Genomic DNA, 17,565 nt, shown 5'->3' with positions numbered 1-17,565 from the left:
TAACTAGCCATGTATCAGGCGTAACTGTTAAGCCACTGAGTCAAACGAGAGTTGGATCAATGCTTTAAAACCCCTGATATATCATCTTGGTAGTATATATGATGCTTTAATAGAGATCTTTGATGACACAAGCCTAAAGAATTTATCTGGAAATAGTTCTCAAATTGAAGCTAAGGCCCTTGCTGATGCAATTTGTAAATTCAAATTTGTGGTATCCCTTGTTATATGGTACAATATTCTTTTTGAAATTAATCTTACAAGCAAGCTGTTATAAAATAAGGAAAATGATTGAAATTCAGCTACAAGCAAGTGACTAAGATTTAATTTGTGGGCTTTAGATTTGATGCGGGTTTTCAACGTTTTGTTGGATGCTACTGAGATTACAAAGGAGCTAGAAATACTACCAAACTTTGAGAAAGAACAAGTTAGAAAAAGAACAAAAAAGCAGTTTGAGTATGAAGCACAAGAGGGGGCACCACAAGATCCAAAGCAGAAATTCAAAATAAGTTTCTATTATGCTGTCTTAGACATGGCCATACAATCTGTTGAAGAGAGATTCCAACAGCTACAACAATATAATTCCTTGTTCGGCTTCCTGTATGAAATATATAAAATCAACAAAAAACATACTGAAGATGTACTTAAGGCCTGCAAGAAATTGGAAAAATCATTGATGCACAATGGAAGCAGAGATATTGATGCTGATCTGTGCTGTGACCTTATAGCAATAGCTCGAAGACTTCCAAAGTCTATGCCACCACAAGGAGTACTTCTCTTCACAGTGCAAGAAAAACTCCTGGAAAGTCTGCCTAATGTTTCTGTTGCTCTAAGGATCCTTCTTACACTTCCGGTGTCAGTGGCTAGTGGTGAACGCAGTTTCTCAAAGCTCAAGCTTACAAAAACATATTTATGCCCAACAATGCTGCAAAGTAGACTAGTTGGTTTGTCAGCTATATAAATTGAACATGTTGAAGCATCAGCCATTGACCTGAAGGAATCAGTGACAAAATTTGCAAAAGAAAAGGCACACAAAATGAGATTTTGATGTGGCAAAAATAGAAGCATTTAAGAGACATTACAGTTCATACGATGATTCAAGATGATTTGTGTGCTAAAACTGTTTTGTATTTGAGAAAGAAAATTGAAGACTGTTATATTGGTCTCTCAGTTTTTTAAAATAATTTTTTCACAATTTCAACTTTTGTACTTTCAGTTTTTCCTACAATTTGTCTGTTTTTGAAAATTGGTTTGGGGGGGGGGGGAGCGCAAGCAGTTAGTCTTGCCTAGGGTGCAAAAAAGCCTGGCACGGGCCCTGATTATAGTAGGCTACAGCTTTCAATGCTCCTGGGACATTTAACAAAGGAATGGCTCCCTCCACAGCTGGTTATCTATCCATTTCTAAAAATTGGAACTTAAAGTATGACACATCAGTTCATACCTGTGTTGAGCCATAAAATGCAGGGGGGGCAGGGGGGCTGCCCTTCTCAATTTTGTTATCTTAGTTGAAACAGCAAATGCCTTCTCTCTTCCAGTTCAAGACCCATCATGCCCAAAGCCTGCCACATTATTTTGGCATCTGAGGCAGAAATCCTGCAAACACCTCTCCCCAGCCTGTAAAAAAGTCAACAAGTTTTAACATTCTGTTAAAAGGGACAGTGAATAATTGATCCATTTCTCTCCTTTTGACATAGTATACATACTGTAGAACTTCACTAGCACATCTCCCCCATTTGGTTCAGAACATATGAGAATTTGGGAGGAGAGAGAAGGTACGGCCACTACTGTAAAGCCCCCTGCAGGTGTTCCCACCTGCCTGGTAACATTCACCGAGAGTGGAGGTGGGCAGCCCCAGCCTTCCAGCTGCCCAGCAACATCTGGAGGGCCACAGTTTCTCATATGGAAGAAATATAATAGGACAGTGCCTCCTTTCCCCATCAGTACATGAGGTGGTTACCTAGAGAGTGGGACCTGCTCTATACTTGTAAACCCCCTTCCTTGATTTAGAAACCACTAATTCTAGGTTGGAGGTGAGGAATATATGGCCATAAGGCCACACATCAAAGGACTCAACTGTGGCCTCAGCACTCTTAAACATACTCCAAAATTAAAAATAATTAAAATTTAAAAATAATTTATATGGGTTGGTTCATAATGTCCCCTTGTACCCGGCAGGAGACATGGGGGCAACTGTGCTCTGTTTCAAGTGCCCTTCCCCAGCATCCTTACCTATCGCCCTTTAAAAGGTTTTGGGGGTGGACTACCGGCTTGACGTCGTGTCGTGACGATACAGTCCAGGGAGACAGAGCTCTGCTCCCCGAGACTGCTTTCCAGCCTGCTAGGGAGCCCCAAGGGGCTTAAGTCACCCCGGAGAGGTGACGAGCGAGGGGGAGATACCTGTAGATCACGAAGATAATGGCAATTGTCTTCGTTTGATCCAGGAAACTCCCCAAACCAGCAGGAGGAAAACAAACCGCTTGCTTGCTAGCGGTTTGTCCAAGTCATCGGCTGCCGAAGAAAACAGCACTAAGTTTTGGATATTTTACATCGTGTTATCAACCTGGGTGAGATTATTTTTCTTCTCCTCTTACTAACTCTATCAACATTCCTGACTAAAATAACTCCTTAAAAGACAGAAGAACTCTAAGCTGTCCCCTACCTGTGGAAGAAAAGCGGCGACAAAAGAGAGGAGCGGTCCGCTGCTCTGAAGGGGAGGCTAAGAAGGACAAGTCTATTCTACGGAACATTAATCTGTATTCGGCATAACCTATTTGAAAGCAATACAGGGCATAGAAGCATTTGTTCATCCCAACCTTTTGAATGTTAGAAAAATTTTGACTTATACAGATATTTTAGACAAAGATAGGAGATTAAAGCCAAAACAAGATCTTATAGAACAGGGGTTAGATGCATCGTGGTGGTCTATAATGCAAATACAATCAAGATATGAACGGGATCTTAAAATGTATGATTTTTATAAAGAACAGACAACTTTTGATCAAATATTGTTAACATCAGATGATAAATTAATTAGGAAAGTATACAAAGTCCTTCTAAATTGGAAAATGGAGGATGAACAGGTCAAAGAAACGATGGTTCAATGGGCAAAAAATTTTGGGTACAATATTGACTTAGAAAAATGGCAAGGGCTGTGGTCTAGAAACTATAAGATGACAATGGCAACATCTTATAAAGAGAATTTATACAAAATGTTTTATAGATGGCATTTACCTTCTGATAGATTGGCTAAGATGTATTCTAACAGGTCAAGTAAATGTTGGAAATGTCATAAAAAAACTGGAACCTATTATCACCTCTGGTGGACTTGTGATAAAGCAAAAAATTTTTGGAACAAAATACATACATGGCTTGTTAAAATAATCAAAAAGCATGTAGATTTTAGGCCAGAGCTCTTTCTGTTAGGTATAATACCAGAAAGTGTTGATAGACAAAATGTATATTTAATACTGCATATTCTAACAGCGGCGAGGATTATTTATGCACAGTACTGGAAAAATGAAGGAACACCTACAGATCAAGAAATAATTAAAAAGATATTGGATTGCGCCGAAATGGACAGACTAACACTGAAAATCAAAGGAAAAGAAGATACAAAATATTATCAAACATGGGACTTATTCTATCAATGGTTAGAAGGTTGTTATATAGATTAGGAGGGTAATGTGTGTAGCAGTTGTTTTACAAATGGTTATAAGATGTACCCTGGTGACACGATGTTAAATCAATATGGTTGGATTTATATAATAAAAAATTTTTTTAAAAAAGGTTTTGGGGTGTTTTTTTTTTTACAACAAAATTGGATAATAGAGAGTGTAGAGGAGCTCTTCTTGTAAAACAGCAACAACAAAATAGTCAATTTCTGTAAGCATCTTTTGGGATTAGAGCGGAGCAGGAGCAGGGTAAGTGTGTGAAGACACAATGCTGAGCACTCAGATGCTCCCAATTATTTTTCTTAGAGCCCTGTTCCATTTATGTAAACTAGAACGAGTGTGAGAGGTATGGGAGTATATGGCATAAATTGATTACAACCAATGCCAACTCATTAGAATCTCTGTAGGGAGTCTGCATACAGTATATACCAATGTCTATGGAAGAGCTTTCAGCAGACGTGTAATTTGCCTGCACTGTTGAGAATTTTTTTCCCTTGCTGCCAAAGGCCCCTAAAGATTCTCAGGCCTTGAAAATGTACAATAGCCTTAAAAATGATCAAAGCCCACTGAAAATACCACATTAAAAATGGTTGTCTTTAAAGACAGCAACCATAATCCCATCAGGTTCTCATTATAGCAATCCTTTCCACGATTTCCTAGATAGGGAGTACTCAGAAATTGTTTACAACCTTCTAGGGGAACCCTGGGACTGTGTAGCTTGCCCAAGGCTACACAGGATGGCTCTCCTCCTGAGAAGCACTGTGGGGAATTGAACTCCTGACCTGCCAACTCACTCAGCTGTCCAGCCAGCCAATGGCTGCCATCCATCAAAAGTAAGCAGAAAAGTAGGGTAGGTATGATTCTTGCTTGATGGGCAAGCAGTAGGAAGCAGCAGCCCTTCTACCTGACCCATCCTCCATCGGGGCCACTGTTCTCACTCAGGACAGAACTCCCTGTGCTCATGTCACACTTCCTGTGGCCTGAAACTACCTTTCTTTTTTCTGAGTAAAGTCTCTGATTAGCTCACATCCAGTGGAGGGTTTTCACTGCCTCCTTAAACACTGTTGCCAAAGCAAAGCAGATAATTACTTTGGGCCTTGTTCATGTACAGATGTCATCCACACGGCAAATCTCCAGAGTGCCACCCTCGCAGACACCCCATGGGGCATTTGTGCTAGGCTGAATGAAGACACGAGTGCAACTACTGTGTTTGACACGTGCTTAGTGTATGTGCCTCCTCTTAAAAACATGGAGATGAAAATGCTTAGCTTCCATAGGCACCTCCTGTGTCAAGCAGCCCCCTAAATAGGAAAGCAGACAATACAGAGGCTTTGTCTTTCACTCAGGAGGTACCACTATTATAGCAGCAGAAGCACCTGCATTTCTCCCCCATTATCCTCCCTTCCATCTCTTTCCAGTCTGATACAATACCACCGCTAATAAGGTTAAGAAGACTGGTCTTTTGAGTTGTGATTGCAGGGAGAGGCAGCAAGAACTCCTCAGGGAAAACCCAAGGATTGGATAAGTGCTGTTGATGTCAAGATAGTGGGCGACCAAGGGTGAAAAGATTCAGTCTGCTAGCAAGTGAACTTATTTTGTTGGTCCTTTGGATGTGAAAATGGTACCAATCTCCACAAGTAGTGAAGGCAGCAGTCAGTTGAGAAGCGCCCTATAGTTTGCAGAAGTCCTAAATAAATAGGCGGGGGACTTTTCCCAAACACCATTATGTCTACCATTTATCCAGCAGCAGCTAGCGGTTGTGATGTGTGGGATGGAAGGGCCACAACGAATGGAAGATGGAGCCCAGGCAAAAGTACATATAGGGGTGTGGGTGGGTGTGTTTGTGTACTCTCTCTCTCTCTCTCTCTCTCACACACACACACACACACACACAGAGAGAGGCTGTCTGATCCAGACTTAAACTTATGTAGCCTATGTGGCTTACATACATGTTCTGTTTCTGAGGAGGCTGGCTAGGGACACCATAAGCCTGTGATGGGGCAGAGCCCATTCACCCTAAAGAACAAGCTTCCTGAACACCAGTCTCTTAACACAGTTTAGCTGTATCTGCAGCTACAATGTCTCTTTAATGGGCCCGGCTTCAGCTAGAAGACCGAGTTCTCTGTAAGGAGAAATTGTTGGTTCTGGTGGTGGCTGGTGCCAATCAAGGGCGGCCAAGGGAAAAGAAGCCAAAACCAACAATAGGTGGTGCCAACTAATTTTATTCCTTTCCTCCTTCCTTGCAATGAAACTACAGCATAACTTCTTGACGTCTAAGTTCTAATTGTACTGAAGAATGTTATGTTAATTCCATTTCTAAAGGAGTAGGCATGCTAGTCTGTCTCAGCATGTTGGCAAAGAAAAAGAAAGTAGTAAAAACCGCAAGCTAGCTTCCGATGGAGGCCATGGAGGCCCACTATTAAGGACCAGCAGCCCATTCTGGAGAACAATGCTTTCTTTTACCAGGGTATAATTACCTACAGACAGATTTAAGCAACAATGAACACACAAGAGGTAACACAACATGGAATCAGGAGTAAGACCCTGTCACAAACCTAGATGCCAGCTGTGCCCCATTACTGACACCACCACCAAGAGTCCTAGCAACATCTACCACAACGTCAACTGTCATTTTACTTGTTTCTCCTCTAATGTTGTTTATGTTGTCTTCTGCCGGCACTTCCCTTCTGCTTTCTACAGAGGACAGAAGGGGGCACCTTTGCATAAAAAATTAAAAAATAAACAATGGGTCAGAAAACTGCCACCATGGCAACACAGAGAGACCAGAGTGGCTAGTGTAGTTGGGGGCAGAGGAAGGAGGAATGACAAAAGGGGGATTGAGAGAGAGAGAGAGAGAGAGAGAGAGAGAGAGAGAGAGAGAGAGAGCAAGAATTGATGACATACACCATTTCCAATGCATCTCAAAGAGCTACAATAGAGAAGAAGGCTTTTTAAGCATTACAAAGCTTAAGAACCTAGGTTTCTGTAATATATTATGTGTATAGAACACTTGTCTCCCTTGACACACGCTGACCTCTGTCTCAAAAGCATCTCCTAGCATTCCACCTGACCTACAAATATTTCTCCTGGCCAGGACCCGTAATAGTAACTTAGAGTTCAATAGTCCTATTCCTGTATTAACAAACCATTGTCACTTGGTCTATTATCTGTCTCCTCACCAGATCATGACTGTCAATACCATGGGGATATGTCTAAATATAGAAGGCATGCATTTGTGTCTGAAGAAGTGAATGCTGAAATAAAGTTGTTAAAGTGCTATAATATTTTGGAGTGTCCTCACTCCCTTTTATTTTGTCAATACATTGATTCGGGAGGCTTCCACACTGCCACACTCATGGGGGTCCACAGGGGGCCAGACATTTCCTGCCCCAATCCTCAATTTATTTAGTATATTAATCTACACAGATGGAGCTATCTGGATAGCACTGTGAGCTGGGTACCTGGCTCTGGAGCCAGAGGTTGGGGCTTTGATTCCTTACTGTGCTTCTCAACAGAAGAATCAGCTTGCCTACCCTTGGTCAAGCTGCTAGAGCGCCACTAGCAAAACGGTACTCTCCCTCTGAGTACTTAGGCCCTAGAACACCCTGCAAAGAGGCACGAAAAGGCAGAATGTGACTTGATGACATATCGTGATCCAGACAAACATACTGTTTAGAAATGGTGTACACTTCTATGCACACATTATGCCAGCTCACCTCTTTCCTGGAAAAATTCATGTTGACATTCCTGGTCATACATGATTCTTTGTGGGAAGAAAATTGGTGGGGCCTCCGTCACCTTTTCTAACCAAGAGGGGAACAGCAGCACCCCTTGTCCCAGGGGTCCACTCTCTGCTGGTCAGCCTATTATTGTCTTCTCTGATTTAACACAATGCTCTAGATGCTCAGATTTTCACTCTGTGGCCAGCCTGGCATCTTATGCTTAACTCTTTTTTTCTTTGTCTTTGTTGAGAACTACTGTCAAGGCAACTGCCTTGCTTCTCCTTCCTTCAGACATTTGTGTGCTAGTCTCCCTGCCTGTCCCATGACAAAGGAAGTAGCAAGCACAGCATTACATACATTTCCTTCTTGCTGCAGGACGGGGGGGGGGGGGCGGGCAAGCACTTCAACATGCCAGCTCTTAACTGAATAGATAACATGACAAAGGATTGGGGTCTCTGAATACTAAAATGGGGTCTTACGGACTCAGCCACTTTCCTCAGAGCAGTACGGTAATGCATTAAATGAGAAAATCTCTACCTGTTGTGTGTATCATTAACTTTTTGCTAAGGGTTTTCATGTGAGCATTGCTAGGAGCAGAACTCAAGGGAAGACTGCACTGCTATAGATTCTTTGTTAACTTGGAAGAAACTCTACAGCAGAGAACTTCAGTCTGCTGTGGCGGTGCTGGTGGATCCTTCTAGGATGCTTCCAGAATGGCACATCATCTTGTTAATTTCCTTTTCGATGTGTTGTAATCTCTGTGTACACAGCTGAGAATTTAAGACCCTCTGCCCAGCTAAACAGTCTCCCCTGATACCTTATATAATACTAGAACCTGGGCTCCCCCTGTTGAATAGACTAGCAGTGAGAATGGGATTGATCACACACTTAATACTGTATATGGAAAAATCCCTGCAACAAGGTGTAGATATGATTAAAAGGTTACATAATTTCAGAGACATTGGGCCGATCAATAACTCTTGGACTTCAGAGCAAAACTAAACTTCCATGTGCAGAAGAAGTGGGGTGTCCAAAGGGGCCCAGAAGTCACTGTTGCCCTTTTCATCATGTTGATGACTTCCATAGGCAACTGGATGGACACTGGGCAAGACAGCACTAGGGATGTGGGGGATCTGATCCAGCATAGCTAGCCTAGCCAGCTGCAGAAATTTGTTAACAGTTCTTCTTAGTGTTGAGTGCCCTCTACTGTCAGGTTTCCATAACTGTACATTTTGCATGGTAGATGTTTAATATTTTCTTTAGACAGGCAAGGAATGGCAGCTTGGCAGACCTGTATGTTCCAGCTATAAGACCATCAATCACACTGTAGCAACTACGAGAGTTATTCTTGTGAAAATGCGTTTCTCATTTGAGCGGTTCTGCTGAGTCCCTGTGTGGGGAAGGTTGGCAATTGGCACAAGCAAGAAATGTGTGCCACGTGCCTGCCAGTTGCGTCTTCTCATTTCATCGTAGACCCACTTGTTAATTTTCAAGGGGCCTCATCTGCCATATCCTGTCCATCCACCAATATGTGGAAAACCCCCGAGGCAGACTTTCAGTGAGCTGCTGCCTCCAATCTGACTACTGCTAACATCATCTTAATTATGGATCTGTGCTTCCTTTATGCTTTTAAAGATAGTTAGAAGGCTGGGTGGTGGGTGGGAAGGGGTTACAGACAAGCATTAAAACGTGTACATAAATCTCAGAGGGTTATTATAAAAACAAAACTTAAATATAGCAAAAACCACTAGAGACACTTATCAATAAGACATGCACTGTTTGAGCTTAAACCCCCCCCCCTTTTGTTTGGTTTTGTTATTATTTATGGACAAGTTAAGGCTAGGCAGCTTTTGTACAGCCTGCTTAGATGTCTGTTTTTTTATAATGCCAGCTAGCCTAACATATAGTCTAATTGTAGATCTTGGAGGTTGCCAGAAAGTAGAGCTGTATCTGTGGGTCTACTGATTTCTAAGGATTTCTGATTCTCAACAGCCACAAACTCCCTCCTGCCTTAAATCCTACTGGTAAAATGAAGAAAGACTCAGGTACTCAGAGGCAGATTTTTCTTGACAAAGACTATGAACTGCATTGAACACTGGTAGTCAAAACCAGTAGTTGGACTCGAAATGTTTAAAATGCAATGTGCCTGTCTTTTGCACAATGCTTTGGAAGGCAGATCTTGCATTGAAAACAAGATCAGTCTGACAGAAGTCTGCTCACATCTCTTGTAGACTGAGCGCTAGACACCCGACTGTTAGCTAGACACATTTTTCCTTCTGTCCAGAGTGGCCTGGAGCTGTGCTTAGGTGCATGCAAAAGAGCTGTCAGGAGTGGAATTTTCCCAATCCCATAAGTTTCCTAGAAGACTTAAATTAACATTTTGTTTAGAAACATAGCAGACTGGCTGGAAAAAAACTCACAAACCTGCAGATGGGCAATGTCTTTATCATAGAAGCGGGCAAAGCATGCCCATGACCCCCTCCGTATAGGAGGAAAACAATCCAGCATGAAAAGAGTGGGACCTTTCACTCACCCTGCAGAAAGCCTTCAGGATTGTGATTCACTTTTTAAAAAGAGATAATTTGTAAATTGGTAAAGTCCTTGCGTATTTATTTTTTAAAGGGGTGGGAAGGGAAGCTAGGTACTTCAAGACTTTCAAAACTGGCAGGAGAGGAATCGCCTGTAAATGGCCAATTACAGCACTTGGAGGGTTTTTTTTTGGGTGTGTGTGTGTGCAGTGCAGCGTGTCTGGATGTTTTCGTACAGAAATTAAAAAATTCAGTGTGGGGGAGGTGGAAGGCTGAGTGCAGAGACTGTTGCGCTGTTCTTACATTCTTTGTAACATTGTTATTGCTTTAATTACCTATGGGTAGGGTACATGTGCATGTTAAGAGTCCCACTCCGGTACCACTCAGAGCAGCACATGTTCCTGCCTCTGCCTCTGTCTTGGAGCAGCAAGCATGGGAGGCGGCTGCCCCTCACGTCCTGCAGCATCTCAGGTATCCCAGGAAGAGAGCAACTGGATGGTCAGGGCACTCCTCCTTCCAGAGACATCTATGACTTTCATCAGCTTCAGAAGAAAGTACCAGACAGGTAGCAATGCTTGTTCTAGAAAAGAAACATTGGCTGAAATCCTGTTGCTTAGTAAAGTAAGTTGTACTAGAGTAGGCCAGTTAGATCAGCAGGGAGTTGGTTAATCAAATCCTCCATAAGGTCCATTGATTCCATAGGTCTATACACCGATAACACAGGACCTCCGTAGAAGAAAACCAGACACAGGACAGAACTAAACTCCCTCTACTCATGGCAAGTATACATGATTTATTAATGACTGAAATGAGCTAAAGTGAAGCTTACATGTACAACAGGGTAGCACATCAACCCTGTCCAAAGGTCACTATATTTGCTTTTGTATAGTAACAGAAGAATTCAAGAATGGGCACTGTTATACTGTTTCCATTTCCTGGGTATTTGGAGCCCCATTTGCATGGTATTTCTCTTTGCCTGACCACTACTAGAGGATAAACATTTCATGTGTCTGATAAGATAGTACCTAATCAATAATACCGTAAATCTATTAGTCTTTAAGGTGCCACAACACACTCCATTTCGGGGCAAGGGTTGGGGACATTAACATTCCAGATCTTCAAAAATCTATGCATCAAAATTCTAATTTACCAAGTTGGTAAAACTAATTAGCCTAGACCCATTAAATCCATTGCTGAGTGGTTAGTCTACATGGGGCTATCCTAGGCAGGTAGGGTAGCCCCATATAGACTAATCATTTGGAGTCAGACCAAGATTTCAGGCTCTTCCCCAAACGAAAGTCTGGATTGATATGCAAGTCACACACAGAGCTTCTGAATATGAAAAAAAAACTCCAGTTGCCATGCAGGAAGTTGCATGTTAACAATGGTTTGATGGGCAACAATTTGGTCTGTATTATTCTTGTCCGATCTAAAAGTTGCTGTATGGTCATTGCACATTTTACCCACAATGGTAAAATGTTTTGGAATTTAATTTCCATAAATTCCAAGCAGTATGACCAATAGTAAAAGATTATGGGAGTGGTACAGCAATATACTTATTGGGCTGAAGCTTACCTACTCTTTCCATAAAAGGACTTGATCTGCAGACAGTGTTGTATCACAATGTGCTTGTCTATTTTTTAATATTTACTGTAGAAATCTGTAATGCAAATTCATATTAAATCATATTAAATCTGGCATTTTCCCTCACACTACTTGAGCAGTCAAACACGATTTAGACTAATGGATAAAAGCCTGCAATTAGCACAGTACCCTCTGAAGACTTCCCCCGTGCCAAAGAATTAAGGTGAAAATATTCTGTACCCCTTTTAATGAGAGCCTGCTTTAAACCTTTGAAGACTAGGATGGTTTGAGAGAATATATTTACTCAAAGAAACCAGATATTCAGGTACTCAATAAAACATTCTCTTGCATCATGATAACCCATCTATTAATAGCTTCCTTAAATGAGCCGTTGAGAAATGCAGCTATTCAATGCATCACAGAGAGCTGGTACTTAAAATAGCGTCTAAGTAATCTTTTATAACGCTGTAATGTCAAACAGTTCACACACACAACTGTGTTGCAGCTATCCATTCGGCTGTAAGCAGAAGCAATCCTGAGGCTAAACTAGAACATGAATGACATCTCTAAGAATACCATTCCATTCAAATAATTCCTTTTCTGTTTTGCTTGTCCCAAGATATGTACTTTGATGACACCTTTAGAGTGGATCTAAACAGCTTTTCACCTGTGAAATCCTAGACAGTTGCATCTGAAGTGATGCTCATTTGCACTGGAGGGAGAGGGCAAAAAGAGGCTGTTTTCTCAACTCACCTTCTCTGGGAGTCTCCACTGGATCCTGCTGCCTTCTGCAAACAGTGGTGGCTCAGGATCCAGCCCAATGCAGGTTAACAAGGGAAATTGTATAGAGAGGTGATGGGGGGAGGGAGAGAGAGAGAGAAAAAACCCCTCATCCCTACAATATTCCAAGCATTTTAAAAATTAGAACGGTTTCTCTCATAAATGCACTGCTTACCGAACACTACACAGTTCCTGATTTTAAAGGAACACAGAAAGCAAGGGAGCCTTGCAACTGAACATGAGTCTACAGCACTGAACCCTGTTGCATTTGATTTTCAAATTCACAGTTTCAGATCAACACCCAGGTAATCCCCCATGGTTCTTTCTAGCAAGCAAAGCTTTAGTGTCTGACAGCCAAGAGAGGAAGGGGACCTTCACTTGGGAAAAATGTGTAAAGACAAGAAAGGCGAAGAAACATTTTTTCTTTGCATTGCTCTGAAATAAGGAAGTGCAAAACATTTAGTGGAGCACCCTTCTATTAAGTTTCTATATCAATAATATAGTGGATAAGCTATTTTCACCCTCCTTTTGCTCAGCCAAAAAAAAAAAAGATCAATGCACTTTTGGGGACAGGGTTCAGTATCTGATATGCAGTTAGGGATGTACAGACTATAAGAGATTATGGCAGAGGTTGGTTTCTTAATGTCAAAGATCAAACTCAAATCAAGGTTTTTGCTAAACCGCCCTTTCCCAAAGACTTCTGCAGAATCAAGGCGTTGCACAATGTTCACTCTTAAGAGTATTTGGGAATGTACTTCTCAGAGGATTTGCCCTGAAATATACAAAAACAGTTTGGCATACAAAGCTTTTACTATTTCCAAGAGCTGGGGGTCTTGGAAATAGTGTTCTTGGAAGCAACTATGCCAGATTTTCCAGGGGAAATGTCGTTGCCACCAGCATCAAACATACGTGAGAAGATGATCCTGGTATTCTTCATGACGCAGAGATCTGGAGACTAGGTAAAACAGAGGAACATGCAAAATCTCTCTTAAAAATTGTTTTAGACCATCCTCCTAGTTCTCCAGCTGCTCTGAGGTGAGGCTAAGCTACCATCAGTTTCTTTAAAGTGAACAAAGGGATTTAATTGATTAGCCTGACCATTATTTTATTAAATTTCCTGACCAAAAATGGAAGACGGCAGGTGGCTGGACTCATTCCTGTTTTGAAAGGTTGGCTCATTTTGCTGCTTCACTCTCTTTCAGTGAATTGTAGGCCAGAATTAGCAGCTAGTTATAATTAAATGATTTCTTAAAATATGTGAAACGTATTCAGCAAAGAATGCTCAGTGGATGGTGTCATGTTTATAAGTGTAATTTTTTTTTCCAGATTTCTAATTCCTTGACTCATTTTGAACTGACGAAAACATTTACAGAACTACATTTCTGGATCATGCCTTCTTCCAGACTACGTTCCATTCTCCCTCTAGATGGGAGACACAGGTGTTTCCGTGTCTCAACATCTTTACATTCATGAGACTTCAGAAATAGATATTATTATTTGTGTTGTTACAAAAAAGAAGTCTGCTTACCATCTCTGTGGGAACACCTGATTAAACTGAGATGGGCTCTTATGTAATTAAACAAGTAACTTTATTTGCTGCAGCTGCCAAAAAAATTAAAGCAAAGGTTTTAACAGCTGTGGCAAAATTTTGTTTACATGATGAATCAATATTAGTACATTTAACAGCTTAAAATGTTTTTGATAACTTTATACAGAATTATGGTTGTATAAAACAGACTGATTTAGCAGAGTTACTTTTCTTTGGGAGTGGCAATCAGATTGTTAAAAGAAATATCAGTGTTGGTTCTGCTCGGTAGCACTCTGGCATTGGCTATGTGTACTATGAAAAGTGCCTTCTAGAGTTTGGCGTGACTGAGGCATATTAAAGGTTTTGTTATTGTTTTCCACCCTACTCAAGAAGGTAGGAATCATGCCTTGCTAACCATTGAATTTGTTTGCCAGTGTGAAATCACTATTTCTTCAGCGTGGTCTCTGTGAATCACACATTTGAGTTAAATCAGCGCCTGCACTGGAACTTCGGAATCTTCTAAAGCTTTTTCTGAAAAGATACAAAGTTTAGATTGCCCCTAGCACACATGCTCCATTCCCCCCAGCCTTCAGTTCCATATTTTCCGCCATTGTGCTAGGAATGTTTTCAGACAGAGCTCTCTTTTTTGACCAAATCGGCTTGACTTTTGGACTGTATTTCTAAATATTCTTACTTCTGTTGCCCCTTGATCTTGGACTGCTTCGACTATTCTTTTGCCTGACGGACTTTGGCTCTTGTTTGACCGGTTTCCCACGCTTTGTGGATTGCCTGATTGCCAGGCTGATTGACTCAGTGGGAGGCGCCATTATCAGCTCAGCGGGAGGCGCCATTATCCACTTACCTCGTTGCCTCAGGACAATTTCTCCTGATTACTGTGAGAACTCAGGCTCCTATAGCCTACTGTTTTACTGTTTTATGTCCCTGTCTGGCCCTTTTAGTGTATGTAGGGCGTGCTCCAGGAAAATACCTGTTTATGATAAACATAGTCTTTGTTTATTTTGCCTGGGAGACGCTCATAATACTTCTACTTGTTGGCATTATAAAGAGTTTACCAAGGCTGCTTTAAAGGCATACCAACAGAGACTTAAGCTCTATCTTTGAGAAAGGACTCTGTTTGCAACCCATCCTCAGAGATGGAGACTTCCTCCAATCCTTCAATGATTCTTCGCTCTGAGACAACTGTGTCTGGGCGCAGTCGTTCAGGAAGGAGGAGGACAAAACATCGGTGTCGACATTACGCTACCGACTCGACATTATCATCCTCCTCTTCATGTTACCGCAGGCACAGGAGGAGGTGCTATTCCTCTTCTTTGACCTCAAGTTCTTCGCCTTCCCCGCGTCAACATCGACAGGCTCAGAATACTCTGCCTGTTACTGACAATAGGAAGGCTCCCAAAAAGACTTCTTCCTCTTCGACGTTGAGGGCTAAGAGTTCCCAGCAAACTACTCAGTTTTCCTTAGCTGAGACTACTGTGCATAGAGTTCCATCTGAGGAAGATGACCAGCTTTGTGAGGTGTCTTCCAATCAAGATGAGGAGGTTTTCTCTCCTTTGCAAGCCCAGTCACCAGTGGAGGCAGACTCCTTCGACTCAGATACAGGGAATCCCCATCCATCCTCTCCCTCTGAGGATTTCTCCTCTTATTCGCAAATGGTGACCAGAATGGCTAATGTTTTAAAAATGCAAACACAGCGTCCACCTCCTCCATCAGATGATCCCATTTTTGGGGACATCGACCGAGAATCATCTCAACCACTTAGTCTCAATTACATTACTCAACTGTTTAATCTGATTATGGACGCTTGCTCTCAACCAGCCACCCCTCTGTCTGTATGTATAGAATTCATGAAGAAAAATTTCTTATCCAAGCATCCTGCTCCCAACTCTGTTATTGTCCATGCAAATGTGTCTAAGGTGTCGGGAAGACCACATGTGACTCCTACCAACAAGGAAGGCAGGAAAATGGATGTTTTGGGTAGGAAAATTTACAACTTCCAATCCTTCCTCCTAAAGATATGTAATTACCAAGCAGCGATGGGAGCATACCAAAAACATCTATGGAATAAGGTACTGCCAGCACTTCAAGCTGCTCCTGAGGATATTAGACAAGAATGCTTGAATGCTCATGCTGAGGCTATGACATTGTCCAAGCATCAACTATTAGCAGCAAGACATGCTACAGATGTTTCGGCTAAGACATTGAACTCTGCCGTAACTCTACAACGCCACACTTGGTTAAGGGCATCTGGTATTGTCGAAGACGTAAAGAAACAAATTGAAGAACAGGCATTCGATACAAAGGGTTTATTTAATAAAAAAACAATGAGTCACTCAAATCTATACATGAAAGCAAGAAGACTGCTAAGTTGTACACCATTCACCAGCAGCCTCGTTAAACAACAGTGGCAGAGGCAGTTTCCTCAACAGCAATATCAGCAGCAGCCTTCTCAGGGTTACAGGCCCTACAGGAGTTCTCAGGTTAGATCATCCCAGCATCCTTCTGCTGCATCACCCTACAAACAACAAACATCACATAAACGTCAGTCCATCTACCAAAAAATTAAAACAGTACCTTTGACTCCATCAACCCTCTTCTTCAGGATCACCACACACGTCTTGCCCCATTTTACCACAATTGGCAAAGGATATCAAAAGACAATTGGGTTCTGAACATCATCAGATTCGGCTGCTGGCTAGAGTTGCAAGAACTTCCGCCTCTAGGCTATCTGTGAGTGACAACATCCAATCCAAACCTAGAGTAGGAGGTTCTCACTCTACTCCAAAAGAATGCAATACAGTGGGTCCCTCGTCAGGACATTCTCAGGGGTTTTTACTCCCGATATTTACTGTTCCAAAAAAGGATGGAGGTCTCAGGCCCATACTAGATCTCAGGGACCTCAGCACTTACCTTCAGCCACGCCAGTTCCGAATGGTCACCCTGGAATCCATCGTCCACCTGTTAAGAAAGGGAGATTGGTTTGTGGTTATAGACCTGAAGGACGCATACTTCCACGTCACCATACACCACCATCACAGGAAGTACCTGAGGTTCATAATCAACAACCAGGTCTACCAGTATGCGGCTTTACCATTCGTCTTAGCAACGGCTTCACGCACGTTTACAAAGTGCATGGCTCCAGTGGCTGCATTTCTACACCTACAGGGTGTAAAAGTATTCCCGTATATCGACGATTAGCTCATAGTGTCGCCGTCCAGACAGAAAGCTATTCAGGACACCAAATTCGCCCTCCATACTCTACAGAGTCTAGGCCTCACCATAAATTTCGAGAAATCCGCCCTAAAGCCTTCTCGGGTTATGAATTACATAGGAGCAACACTGGACTCCAGAAAGGCAAGGCTCTTCCTTCCTCCAGAGCGCATCCACAAGCTACAGACGGCTCTGCAGAAGTTTCAACCACACTCACTAGTGTCAGCACATCACGCACAACATCTGCTGGGCCTCACGGCCTCAACTGAAGCATCCCTACCACACGCCAGGCTAAAGATGCACTCGCTGCAGGCATGGTTTTTCCATCATTTCGACCCAATGTTAGAGGATCCCAGGAAGAAGATCCTAGTCACCCCAGAGCTGGCAAAACAACTACAATGGTGGTGTTTCCGACCCCATCTGCTAATGGGCTGCCCGTTTCGACCCCTGCAACTTTCTGCACAAGTAACAACAGATGCGAGCCTCACAGGCTGGGGAGCTCATTGCAACGGTCATACCATACATGC

Source organism: Pogona vitticeps, chromosome 4 (assembly GCF_051106095.1).
Source record: "Pogona vitticeps strain Pit_001003342236 chromosome 4, PviZW2.1, whole genome shotgun sequence".
Taxonomy (NCBI): domain Eukaryota; kingdom Metazoa; phylum Chordata; class Lepidosauria; order Squamata; family Agamidae; genus Pogona; species Pogona vitticeps.
The sequence above is the reverse complement of the archived record's forward strand: the minus strand, read 5'-3'. Positions refer to the sequence as shown.